Genomic DNA, 14,374 nt, shown 5'->3' with positions numbered 1-14,374 from the left:
CCTAACCCTAACTTATAACCCTCACCCTAACCCAAAACCCTAACTCAACCCCGAACTTTCCCTGTCCTCCTTCCCACCCACCGACTCAAGCCAGGGCTCTATCCAAGGACAGGCTGGACCTCTGTCCCAGGGAACAACCAGGAAGACCAAGCAGAGGGAGAGGAGAACTGAAAGGGGCGGACTGATCTCCCTGCCCTGACTTGGCCTCCACTGATGACTCCAAGTCCTCTGGCCCAAGCCCTCATTGAGCAGGACCCTGGGATGGATTCTGAATTCCAGGCCAGCTGGGTGGGGGGTACTCGATGACCTTTGCATCCCCAGATGTCCAACCCGCCTGGCCTTGCACCCTGAGCCTTGCTTCCCAGGATAGGCACGGTTCCGGTGCTCAGCAGACTTTGGGGCCACAGAGCACTTGGCAGTGGTGAGGGAACATGGGGGACCAGTCAGGGACAGCGCCATGGTGGGTCCGCATCCACCACAAGGCTGGGTCATGGGACAGGTGCTGTGTGCAGGTCTACTGGGCACACCTGGCCCTCTCGGAATGGAGGTCTGTGTGCCTGGTGCACCTTTCCTCCACCTACCCCTGGAGGATCGGCCAGGTTCAAGCATTTCCGTGTCCAACCCTCAGGGACAGTTGGGAACCTGGGCTCAAGAGAGGCAGCGACTGGCCCAGGACAAAAATCGGGTACAGAGTCCAAGGAGCAGAGCTTCCCTCCAGTCCTGGGCAATTCCTGACCCTCCCATGAGGTTTGCTTTGAGGGTGAGAGCTCCTCAGATCCTTGGGGAGAGCTACCCACCCCATCCCATGAGGGGACATGACCTCGGGCATCCCCAGACAGCTAGAGGCATATGTGTTTGAGCGTACACACACACACACACACACACACACACACACATACACATACACCACTCTGCCCAGCTAGGGGTCAGAGGGGGAGACACCCTGGGAAAATGGTGGGTAACTAGGGGGAAAGAAGAAAGAGGTTGGAGACAGCTGGGCCATGGGGTCAGGGGCATCAGGACTCCTGGCAAGGGCCGAGATCCAAAGCATGGGGAGAGGAGACAGGACAGGCTGATGGTCAAGGGGTCCCCAAGGGGCCCAGGGGCTTTGCCAGGGCACTGGGTGGGGATGGGGTCTGGGGCCTGGTGTCCATCACCACCCTGGACTACTGGAAGTAGAAAGAGGTACCCCCCAGTGTGGACAGGGCTACAGCACCGAAGGCCTCCCCTTCCTCTTCTATCAGTGGGGCCATAGAGACAGGGTGTCCCTAGTCTCCCACAGGCTTGTAGAAGAGCCTGTTGGCCTTGAATCTCTCTCCCTGACCCACTGTGCTCCCAGTCTTGGGAAAATGCTTTGGACTCCCTCGAGGTCCTTCTGAGCAGAAGACAACCTGGGGGCTCGGGGGGCTGACCTTGTGGGCTTGAAGCATGTGGCAGAGCACTAGACCCCTGGTCTGGGGACCCAGGGCAGGACCCTCCTTGTTGCAGCCTCAGGGTCCCCACTGGGAAGAGGTTCCAGAGTCAGAGCTCTGCTCGGGGTGAGAAGGCTTTACTTAGCAAAGAACCAAGCACCAGCCCAGGAGAGGGAAACAGGGACAAGGGAGACTTTGGAGGTTTCTCTCATCACCCCTGGAGCCCCCAGATCCGGCTCCTGGGAGACACCCACGAACAGAGACAGACGCAGGCACAGAGACAAAGACAGAGACAGACACAGACACTGAACCCAGGAGAGAGGGAACCAGGAGAAGTCCCAGACTTTCCTCCATCGGCTGGGAAAGGACAGCCACACATTGTGTCCCCTTCTCAGTCCCACGGGCCATCCACCCTGGGAGGACGGATTCGGGAATGCCCGGGGTGCCCTGTGGGGGCTGGCCGGCACATGGGCGCAGACGAGGCCCTTGGACCTCCACCTAATGGGAGCCCCGGGAAGTCTGTGTCACCAAGGTCAGAAGCCATGCACTGCAACCTTGCCACGGGGGATGGGACACAGGCAGGAGGACGGTGGCTTTGCCTGGATCCCAGAGCAGATCCAGGCCCCTCTGGGCCGTGTTCCATGCCCCCGCCCAGCCCCGGGCTCACCCGTGCCCGGCCAAGTGTGTGCACCAGCCTCCTGGGAGAGCGGGGATGGAACGTATGCAGGGGTCCTACCCCTGATGGCATCCCTAGCAGGAGAAGCCAGGACACCCCCAGTGTGCAGACGGGGAGACTGGGGAGGCCCTGAGAGCCACAGGGTGTGTGCGGGCACACAGTCCTGGGCAGGAGGAGCAGGAGCCCCTTCTGAACCCAGCTCTGGGCCCTCCCAGCGGGGACAACTGCTGCACCCAGGCCTCCTGCTGCACACAGGCTGTGGGGAGGCTGTGTGGGGGTCACTGGATGGACAGGGCATGGGGTGGAGGGGGAGCCTTGAGCAGCTGGGGGAGGGGCGCCCTCAGGGAGCTCTGGTGGGAGCAGGAAGTCGGGTAAGGAGCCCCCAGGCAGTGGTGACCTCACTTCCCTGACGACACAGCCCAACGGAATTGGAACCCACGTATCCAGGCACCCACATTCCAGACAAAACCCCCCAGCCCAGCTCATTTCTGGGCAGATCCTGAAGGAAGCGACATGTTCTGCTGCTGCCTACCGAAGCCCAGAGGATGCAGGCAGAGGAGAGCTCGCCCGCCAAACACGTCCCCCCACTGGGCAGGTCGTGTCAGGCTTCCCCGACGACTCTGGCCCTTTGGCAAAAAGAATCAAAAGGTGACACCGGGAGGCTCAGAGTCAGACAGCCCCACACCTTCTGACCGACCCGTGTAGGCCTAGGTCTCCTCCCCGTGTGTCTGTATGTGTTTGTGTGTGTGTGTGTGTGTGTGTGTGTAAAGAGAGCTCATGGGGGGTGGAGACGCCCCCAGGAGCAGGAGCAGGCTGATGAGGGGTCAGATGCCTGGTGGGCAGGTCATGTTCACACCCCAGGTGAAGGCTGGCTAGGTGGGAAGGAGTGTGGGGACTGCACCCTTCTGCCCAGGGTTGATCCTGAGACCCTGCAGGGACGGGTCACTGACCCAGGTGCGGGGCTGTGCACGCACAGGTCTGCGTGGGATCTGGGAGAAGCAGGGGCACTGGGCAGGAGCACAGTGGGTATGGCCGGGCAGGGCTCTGACGCCTCTTGCACACTCCCCGTCTCTGCCTTGGCAGGCCACGGATGAACTAGGAAGGAGGCGGGAAGACACGCATCCCTCCACGACCCCGGAGTCCCCGGTCCTGGGAAGGCCCTCGCTACCTCCCAGACCACTGCCCGCGGTACTCCACTGCACTGCGGTCCTGGACACGGAGCCCACGGAGGCCAAGTCCGAGGGTGAGAAGGCTGGGGTGGGGTGCCTGTGGCTGTGTGGGGAGGAGTCGATGCTGGGCCCCACAGGGAGAAGCCCCCACAGGCCGGTGTGGGGCCAGGAGCCTCGACTTGGCTCGGAGCACCCAGGGGGTGGACTGCAGTCGGGGAGACGTCCCGGGGAGGGTTCCTTCGTGGCTGCGGCTTCTCCGGGAGGCCCCGGGCTGGGCTCTGTCTCTGCAAAGCCACAGGGAGAGGCAGGCCCGCGGGTGACCTTCTCTCCTCTCCCAGCTTCTCCAGCCAAGGAGCTAGACCCACTCCCAACTTCAGCCACTCCGGAGGGGCACATGGTGTCTGGAGTCCCTTCGGCGGGAGACCGGGAGCCCACAAGTGCCGGGGCGCCTGCCCACGAAGATGCTGATGCTGTCCGGGGAGAGCTGGCTCCTGCTCCTGCCCCCACCCCTGCTCCTGCTGCTCCCCCTGCCCCTGCCCCTGCCAGAGCGACTCCCACTTCCCCTGCCCCTGCCTGTGCTCCTGTTCTGGCCCTTGACCCAGATCCTCCCTTGGTCCCACCCCTTCCCCGACCCCTCCCGGGGCCACTGTTCCTGCCCCAGACCCAGCTCCTGCCCTTGACCTCGCCCAGGCCATCACCCCTGCCCTTGCCCCCGCTCCTGCCCCTGCCACTTCCCCCGCCCCTATCCCTTCGCCTTTCCCTGCCAGGGCCACTGTCCAGGCACCTGCCCCTGCACCGGCCCCAGACCCAGGTCCTAACCCTCTTCCTGCCCTTTCCCATGCCCCTTCCTGTGCCCCAGCCTGAAAGGCCTCCACTTTCCCTGCCAGTGCCCCTGTTCCTGCCCCAGACCCAGCTCCTGCCCTTGACCCTGCTCCAGTCATCACCAAGGCACTTGCCTCAGTTCCTGCTCCTGCTCCTGCCCCTTCCCCTGCCCCTGCGCCTGCCCCTGCCCCTGTCCTTTCTCTTTTCCCTGCCAGGGCCACTGCCCCTGCACTTGCCCCAGACCCAGGTCCTACCCCTGTTCTTGCCCGTGGCCCTGCCCCTGCCCCTGCATCTGCCGCTGCCCCTGCCCCTGCCAGGAAGGCCTCCACTTTCCCTGCCAGTGCCCCTGTTCCTGCCCCAGACCCAGGCCATGTCCCTGCGTCTTCCCCTTCAACTGCGACCATCCCTTCGCCTGGCCCTGCCAGGAACACTCCCCCTTCCCCTAGCCCTGCCTAGGCCCCTGTTCCCGCCCCAGACCCAGCTCCTGCCCTTGACCTGGTCCAGGCCATCACCCCTGCCCTTGCCCCAGCTCCTGCCCGTGCCCATTCCCCTGCTCCTATCCCTTCTCCTTTCCCTGACAGGGCCAAGGCCCCTGCACCTGGCCCTGCACCTGCCCCAGACCCAGGTCGTGCCCTTCCACCGGCCCCAGACACAGGTCCTTCGCCTGTTCCTGCCCCTTGCCTTGCCCCTTCCCGTGCCCCTGCCAGGACAGCCTCCCCTTCCCCTGCCTGTGCCCCTGTTCCTGCCCAATGCCCCGCTCTTGCCCTTGACCCTGCACCGGCCATCACCCCTGCACTTGCCCCAGCTCCTGCCCGTGCCCCTTCCCCTGCTCCTAACCCTTCTTTCCCTGACAGGGTCACTGCCCCTGCACCTGCCCCGGCTCGTGCCCCAGACCCAGGTCCTGCCCCTGCACCTGCCCCTACACCTGCCCCAGACCCAAATCCTAACCCTGTTCTTGCCCCTGCCCCTGCCAGGAAGGCCTCCACTTTCCCTGCCTGTGCCCCTGTTCCTGCCCCAGACCCAGCTCCTGCCCTTGATCCTGCACCAGTCATCACCAAGGCACTTGCCTCAGTTCCTGCTCCTGCTCCTGCTCCTGCTGCTGCTCCTTCTCCTGCCCTTTCCCCTGCCCCTGCCCCTGTCCTTTCTCCTTTCCCTGCCAGGGCCACTGCCCCTGCACCTGCCCCAGACCCAGGTCCTACCCCTGGACTTGCCGCTGGCCCTGCCCCTGCCCCTGCATCTGCCCCTGCCCCTGCCAGGAAGGCCTCCACTTTCCCTGCCAGTGCCCCTGTTCCTGCCCCAGACCCAGGCCATGTCCCTGCGTCTTCCCCTTCATCTGCGACCATCCCTTCGCCTGGCCCTGCCAGGAACACTCCCCCTTCCCCTAGCCCTGCCTAGGCCCCTGTTCCCGCCCCAGACCCAGCTCCTGCCCTTGACCTGGTCCAGGCCATCACCCCTGCCCTTGCCCCAGCTCCTGCCCGTGCCCATTCCCCTGCTCCTATCCCTTCTCCTTTCCCTGACAGGGCCAAGGCCCCTGCACCTGGCCCTGCACCTGCCCCAGACCCAGGTCGTGCCCTTCCACCGGCCCCAGACACAGGTCCTTCGCCTGTTCCTGCCCCTTGCCTTGCCCCTTCCCGTGCCCCTGCCAGGACAGCCTCCCCTTCCCCTGCCTGTGCCCCTGTTCCTGCCCAATGCCCCGCTCTTGCCCTTGACCCTGCACCGGCCATCACCCCTGCACTTGCCCCAGCTCCTGCCCGTGCCCCTTCCCCTGCATCTAACCCTTCTTTCCCTGACAGGGTCACTGCCCCTGCACCTGCCCCGGCTCGTGCCCCAGACCCAGGTCCTGCCCCTGCACCTGCCCCTACACCTGCCCCAGACCCAAATCCTAACCCTGTTCTTGCCCCTGCCCCTGCCAGGAAGGCCTCCACTTTCCCTGCCTGTGCCCCTGTTCCTGCCCCAGACCCAGCTCCTGCCCTTGATCCTGCACCAGTCATCACCAAGGCACTTGCCTCAGTTCCTGCTCCTGCTCCTGCTCCTGCTGCTGCTCCTTCTCCTGCCCTTTCCCCTGCCCCTGCCCCTGTCCTTTCTCCTTTCCCTGCCAGGGCCACTGCCCCTGCACCTGCCCCAGACCCAGGTCCTACCCCTGGACTTGCCGCTGGCCCTGCCCCTGCCCCTGCATCTGCCCCTGCCCCTGCCAGGAAGGCCTCCACTTTCCCTGCCAGTGCCCCTGTTCCTGCCCCAGACCCAGGCCATGTCCCTGCGTCTTCCCCTTCATCTGCGACCATCCCTTCGCCTGGCCCTGCCAGGAACACTCCCCCTTCCCCTAGCCCTGCCTAGGCCCCTGTTCCCGCCCCAGACCCAGCTCCTGCCCTTGACCTGGTCCAGGCCATCACCCCTGCCCTTGCCCCAGCTCCTGCCCGTGCCCATTCCCCTGCTCCTATCCCTTCTCCTTTCCCTGACAGGGCCAAGGCCCCTGCACCTGGCCCTGCACCTGCCCCAGACCCAGGTCGTGCCCTTCCACCGGCCCCAGACACAGGTCCTTCGCCTGTTCCTGCCCCTTGCCTTGCCCCTTCCCGTGCCCCTGCCAGGACAGCCTCCCCTTCCCCTGCCTGTGCCCCTGTTCCTGCCCAATGCCCCGCTCTTGCCCTTGACCCTGCACCGGCCATCACCCCTGCACTTGCCCCAGCTCCTGCCCGTGCCCCTTCCCCTGCTCCTAACCCTTCTTTCCCTGACAGGGTCACTGCCCCTGCACCTGCCCCGGCTCGTGCCCCAGACCCAGGTCCTGCCCCTGCACCTGCCCCTACACCTGCCCCAGACCCAAATCCTAACCCTGTTCTTGCCCCTGCCCCTGCCAGGAAGGCCTCCACTTTCCCTGCCTGTGCCCCTGTTCCTGCCCCAGACCCAGCTCCTGCCCTTGATCCTGCACCAGTCATCACCAAGGCACTTGCCTCAGTTCCTGCTCCTGCTCCTGCTCCTGCTGCTGCTCCTTCTCCTGCCCTTTCCCCTGCCCCTGCCCCTGTCCTTTCTCCTTTCCCTGCCAGGGCCACTGCCCCTGCACCTGCCCCAGACCCAGGTCCTACCCCTGGACTTGCCGCTGGCCCTGCCCCTGCCCCTGCATCTGCCCCTGCCCCTGCCAGGAAGGCCTCCACTTTCCCTGCCAGTGCCCCTGTTCCTGCCCCAGACCCAGGCCATGTCCCTGCGTCTTCCCCTTCATCTGCGACCATCCCTTCGCCTGGCCCTGCCAGGAACACTCCCCCTTCCCCTAGCCCTGCCTAGGCCCCTGTTCCCGCCCCAGACCCAGCTCCTGCCCTTGACCTGGTCCAGGCCATCACCCCTGCCCTTGCCCCAGCTCCTGCCCGTGCCCATTCCCCTGCTCCTATCCCTTCTCCTTTCCCTGACAGGGCCAAGGCCCCTGCACCTGGCCCTGCACCTGCCCCAGACCCAGGTCGTGCCCTTCCACCGGCCCCAGACACAGGTCCTTCGCCTGTTCCTGCCCCTTGCCTTGCCCCTTCCCGTGCCCCTGCCAGGACAGCCTCCCCTTCCCCTGCCTGTGCCCCTGTTCCTGCCCAATGCCCCGCTCTTGCCCTTGACCCTGCACCGGCCATCACCCCTGCACTTGCCCCAGCTCCTGCCCGTGCCCCTTCCCCTGCTCCTAACCCTTCTTTCCCTGACAGGGTCACTGCCCCTGCACCTGCCCCGGCTCGTGCCCCAGACCCAGGTCCTGCCCCTGCACCTGCCCCTACACCTGCCCCAGACCCAAATCCTAACCCTGTTCTTGCCCCTGCCCCTGCCAGGAAGGCCTCCACTTTCCCTGCCTGTGCCCCTGTTCCTGCCCCAGACCCAGCTCCTGCCCTTGATCCTGCACCAGTCATCACCAAGGCACTTGCCTCAGTTCCTGCTCCTGCTCCTGCTCCTGCTGCTGCTCCTTCTCCTGCCCTTTCCCCTGCCCCTGCCCCTGTCCTTTCTCCTTTCCCTGCCAGGGCCACTGCCCCTGCACCTGCCCCAGACCCAGGTCCTACCCCTGGACTTGCCGCTGGCCCTGCCCCTGCCCCTGCATCTGCCCCTGCCCCTGCCAGGAAGGCCTCCACTTTCCCTGCCAGTGCCCCTGTTCCTGCCCCAGACCCAGGCCATGTCCCTGCGTCTTCCCCTTCATCTGCGACCATCCCTTCGCCTGGCCCTGCCAGGAACACTCCCCCTTCCCCTAGCCCTGCCTAGGCCCCTGTTCCCGCCCCAGACCCAGCTCCTGCCCTTGACCTGGTCCAGGCCATCACCCCTGCCCTTGCCCCAGCTCCTGCCCGTGCCCATTCCCCTGCTCCTATCCCTTCTCCTTTCCCTGACAGGGCCAAGGCCCCTGCACCTGGCCCTGCACCTGCCCCAGACCCAGGTCGTGCCCTTCCACCGGCCCCAGACACAGGTCCTTCGCCTGTTCCTGCCCCTTGCCTTGCCCCTTCCCGTGCCCCTGCCAGGACAGCCTCCCCTTCCCCTGCCTGTGCCCCTGTTCCTGCCCAATGCCCCGCTCTTTCCCTTGACCCTGCACCGGCCATCACCCCTGCACTTGCCCCAGCTCCTGCCCGTGCCCCTTCCCCTGCTCCTAACCCTTCTTTCCCTGACAGGGTCACTGCCCCTGCACCTGCCCCGGCTCGTGCCCCAGACCCAGGTCCTGCCCCTGCACCTGCCCCTACACCTGCCCCAGACCCAAATCCTAACCCTGTTCTTGCCCCTGCCCCTGCCAGGAAGGCCTCCACTTTCCCTGCCTGTGCCCCTGTTCCTGCCCCAGACCCAGCTCCTGCCCTTGATCCTGCACCAGTCATCACCAAGGCACTTGCCTCAGTTCCTGCTCCTGCTCCTGCTCCTGCTGCTGCTCCTTCTCCTGCCCTTTCCCCTGCCCCTGCCCCTGTCCCAGACCCAGGTCCTACCCTTGGACTCTCCGCTGGCCCTCCACCTGCCCCTGGCCCTGCCAAGATGGCCTCCACTTTCCCTGCCTGGACCCCTGTTCCTGCCCCAGACCCAGCTCCTGCCCCTGCTTCTTCCCCTTCAACTGCCGCCATCCCTTCACCTGGCCATGCCAGGACCACTGCCCCTTCCCCTGGCCCTGCCTAGGCCCCTGTTCCCGCCCCTGACCCAGTCCTTCTCATTTGCTCCTGCTCCTTTCCCTGACCTTGCCTGGGCTCCTGTTCCTGCCTCTGACCCAGCTCCTGCTCTGGATCCTGCACCGGCCACTACTGCTGACCCTGTCCCCGCCTCTAGCCCAACGCCTGGCCCTACACCTTCTCCTGCGGGACTCCCAGACCCGCATCCAGAGCCCACAACTCTGCGGGGAGATCTCCCCAGAGAAATGCCGTCAGTTCCATCCCCTGACCCCGACACCCCCCCAGAATGTTTCATCCCCCCTCCTTGTGTTCTTCCTCTCCTGTATGGAGTCACCGTTCTCGTCGCCGTCCATCTCCTCTATGCTGTGTATTATTTATTTTAAATAAAAGTTCTTGTTTTCCCTGGACCACGTCATGAGCATCAAGAGCATTCCCAACGCTGTGCCACCACGCCCCAGAACATCGTTGCAGGCTATCTCCTTCCCCAAAGGAGGAGACCCTGAGCCCAAGCCCTCCTGACCATTGTTCCCCCCAGCCTGGCCCCTCGCAAGCCCTAAGCTGTTCCTGCACGTGTTCTGGAGGTTTCTGGAAGTGGAATCCCTCAATAGGTGCCTTTGTGTCTGCACCTATTTTCAAAGGGCCCTTGTTTGGGGTTTGGTTTGGTTTGGTTAGGTTTGGTTTGGTTTTTTGGTTTGGTTTTTGTTTCTTCTCTCTGTTTGACATAGAATTTCCCCTCTTGGTTGTTGAGACGCCCAATGGACTACAGAGGAGATGTCATCCTAGGGACCCCTTTAGGAATTCTGGGCACAATCTCGGGGACAAGGCCCCTGTTCCTGCTGGGACACCACAGTCGGTCCCCAGACAGGACACGGCTGTTTCCTCCTGTGGCCCACACAGAAACCAGGGAAATGCAGAAAGCTGGAAGACACACCGCGGAGGGCAAAAGCATCGCTCACAACCCTAGGCCAGAGAAAGGTCTCCCATGGGTCTGCTCCACTCCATGCTCCAAGTCACTGGGTCCCACAGGGACAGAGACTAGACACGTGCAAGTTCAAGGGGGAGGAGAGGCACACAGGCACTATGTGTCAGGAGATGCAGGAGCTCCCGGGGAAGGACTCGGGCAAAGGAAACCCTGGGGAGGCAGTGCTGGTCACCCTCAGACTGGCAGGTGTCTGGTCTGGGGACCAGCAGCCCTGGGGAGAACGTGAGGAAGCAGAGGTCCGATGCAGGGCCCCTGGAGAGAAGGTGAACAGGCACCCCTTTCTGAGACAACAGTGAGCGGCACCCATCCCAGGCCACAGGTCCACCTATCACCTAGGAGGGCTCAGCCTGGGACTCACCCCCAGAAACTCTGGCTCGATTGGCCACGGATGTGTTTTCAGTAGGATTGGGCACAGCAGTGGTGAGACAGCAGGGAATGGAACAGTGTTCATGCCCAAGGAGTTGGAGGGGATCCTCATCCCCGTCCTCCTGACACAATGTCCTGGGGCTCCTTTCTCAGTGTTGTCTGAGGCACAGGATCGAGGCAGCCCCTCTGAGACCCCACTCCTGCCACCCCGCTCCTGGGGACATTCATAATAGTTTAAGGAGGACGTAGAGAGGATCCAGGATGACAGAGGGCCAAGGACAAGGAAGGTCAGCACTGGGAGGACAGATGGACCAGCCCCAAGCCACCATGCAGGGCCTAATCCTAACCCGAACCAGAACCCTAATACTAAGCCGAATCTGAACCGGAACCTGAACCCTAAACCATAACCCTAACACCGAACCTCAACGCGAACCCAAACCCTAACCTCAAATCCTAAACCTGAACCCGAACCCGAACCCTAACCCTAACCCAAATAGGAACGCCTAACCCTGACCAAGACCCTGACTGTGAGCCTGACCCTAAACCTAACCATACCATGAAGCTGACCCTGACCCTAACACTGACCCTGACCCTGACATGAGCCTGACCCTAACCCTGACCGTAACACAAATGACGCTGACCCTAAACCTAACCCTAACCCTGACCCTAACACGGACCCTGACCCTAAACCTAACCCTGATTCTAAACCTCCCTAACCCCTACACTAGCCCTAACCCTGACCCTAACCCTGTCCTACCCTACCCTAACCCCAACCTAACACTAACCTCAATCCTAACCACAAGCCCTAACCCGGACCCTAACCCTAACCCTGAACCTAACCCTAACTCCTAACCCTGACCATGACCCTGACTGTGAGCCGGACCCTAACCCTAACCATACCCTGAAGCTGACCGTGACCCTAACCAAAAAACAAACCCTGACCCGAACACTGACCCTGACCCTGACGGTGGGCCGGACATAACCCTGACCGTAACACTAATGACGCTGACCCTAAACCTAACCCTGACCCTGACCCTAACAAGGACCCTGACCCTAAACCTAAACCTGATTCTAAACCTAACACAAACCCCTACACTAGCCCTAACCCTGACCCTAACACTGTCTAACCCTAACCTAACCCCAACCCTAACACTAACCCTAACCCTAACCCCAAGCCCTAACCCTGACCCTAACCCTGACCCTGAACCTAACCCTAAACCTGACCTGACCCTATACTGGAACCTAACTAAACCCTGACTCTGACCCTAAGCTTGACCCTGACCGTGACCGTGACCCTGACCCTGACACTGACCCTAACCCTAACCCTAAATCCTAACCCTAACTGTAACCCTGACCCGGACCCTGACTGTGAGCCTGAGCCTAACCCTAACCAGACCCTGAAGCTGACCCTGACCCTAACTAAGAAACAAACCCTCTCCCTAAAACTGACCCTGACCCTGACGGTGAGCCTGACCCTAACCCTGTCCGTAACACCGATGACGCTGACCCTAAACCTAACCCTGACCCTGACCGTAACACGGACCCTTACCCTAAACCTAACCCTGATTCTAAACCTAACCCTAACCCCTACACTAACCCTATCCCAGACCCTAACCCTGTCTAACCCTACCCTAACCCTGGTCCTAACCCCAAGCCCTAACCCTGACCCTAAGCCTGACCCTGAACCTAACCCTAACCCTGACCCTAAGATGGAACCTACACTGAACCCTGACTCTGACCAAAAACCTAACCCTGGCCCTGACCAGAACACTGACCCTGACCATGACACTGTCCCTAAACCTAAGCCTGAGCCAAACCCTAACCCCGGTCCTAACCCTGACCCTGACCCTAACCCTAAAACGTACCATAACCCTGACCTTGGCCCTGACCCTAACACTAAACCTAACCTTAACCCTAACCCTAAAACTTACCCTAACCTTGAAACTGGCCCAGACGCTAACACTAACACTGACCCTCACCCTTACCCTGACCGTAGCACAGACCACGACTCTGACCCTAACCCTAACCCTAAACCTGACCCTGACCCTAACAAGGACCCTGACCCTAAACCTAACGCTGATTCTAACCCTAACCCCATCCCCAAACCCTAACCCTAAGCCTGACCCTAAACCTGTCTAACCCTATCCTAACCACAACCCTAACACTAACCCTAACCCTAACCCCAAACCCTAACCCTGACCCTACCCTGACCCTGAACCTAACCCTAACCCTGACCTTACCCTAAACTGGCACCTAAACTGAACCCTGACTTTGACCCTTACCCTAACCCTGGCCCTGACCTGAACCCTGACCCTGACCCTGAACTTGAGCCCGTCCCCAAAGCTAACCCTGACCCTATCCCTAACCCTGGCCCTGACCCTGACCCTAACTCTGACCGTAACCCTAAAACTTACCCTGACCCTGACCCTGAGCCTGACTCTGAACCTGACCCTAACCCTAACCCTAACTTATAACCCTCACCCTAACCCAAAACCCTAACTCAACCCCGAACTTTCCCTGTCCTCCTTCCCACCCACCGACTCAAGCCAGGGCTCTATCCAAGGACAGGCTGGACCTCTGTCCCAGGGAACAACCAGGAAGACCAAGCAGAGGGAGAGGAGAACTGAAAGGGGCGGACTGATCTCCCTGCCCTGACTTGGCCTCCACTGATGACTCCAAGTCCTCTGGCCCAAGCCCTCATTGAGCAGGACCCTGGGATGGATTCTGAATTCCAGGCCAGCTGGGTGGGGGGTACTCGATGACCTTTGCATCCCCAGATGTCCAACCCGCCTGGCCTTGCACCCTGAGCCTTGCTTCCCAGGATAGGCACGGTTCCGGTGCTCAGCAGACTTTGGGGCCACAGAGCACTTGGCAGTGGTGAGGGAACATGGGGGACCAGTCAGGGACAGCGCCATGGTGGGTCCGCATCCACCACAAGGCTGGGTCATGGGACAGGTGCTGTGTGCAGGTCTACTGGGCACACCTGGCCCTCTCGGAATGGAGGTCTGTGTGCCTGGTGCACCTTTCCTCCACCTACCCCTGGAGGATCGGCCAGGTTCAAGCATTTCCGTGTCCAACCCTCAGGGACAGTTGGGAACCTGGGCTCAAGAGAGGCAGCGACTGGCCCAGGACAAAAATCGGGTACAGAGTCCAAGGAGCAGAGCTTCCCTCCAGTCCTGGGCAATTCCTGACCCTCCCATGAGGTTTGCTTTGAGGGTGAGAGCTCCTCAGATCCTTGGGGAGAGCTACCCACCCCATCCCATGAGGGGACATGACCTCGGGCATCCCCAGACAGCTAGAGGCATATGTGTTTGAACGTACACACACACACACACACACACACACACACACATACACATACACCACTCTGCCCAGCTAGGGGTCAGAGGGGGAGACACCCTGGGAAAATGGTGGGTAACTAGGGGGAAAGAAGAAAGAGGTTGGAGACAGCTGGGCCATGGGGTCAGGGGCATCAGGACTCCTGGCAAGGGCCGAGATCCAAAGCATGGGGAGAGGAGACAGGACAGGCTGATGGTCAAGGGGTCCCCAAGGGGCCCAGGGGCTTTGCCAGGGCACTGGGTGGGGATGGGGTCTGGGGCCTGGTGTCCATCACCACCCTGGACTACTGGAAGTAGAAAGAGGTACCCCCCAGTGTGGACAGGGCTACAGCACCGAAGGCCTCCCCTTCCTCTTCTATCAGTGGGGCCATAGAGACAGGGTGTCCCTAGTCTCCCACAGGCTTGTAGAAGAGCCTGTTGGCCTTGAATCTCTCTCCCTGACCCACTGTGCTCCCAGTCTTGGGAAAATGCTTTGGACTCCCTCGAGGTCCTTCTGAGCAGAAGACAACCTGGGGGCTCGGG

This window comes from Mustela nivalis (assembly GCF_964662115.1).
Source record: "Mustela nivalis genome assembly, chromosome: 9".
Classification (NCBI taxonomy): domain Eukaryota; kingdom Metazoa; phylum Chordata; class Mammalia; order Carnivora; family Mustelidae; genus Mustela; species Mustela nivalis.
Note: the sequence above shows the minus strand (reverse complement) of the source record.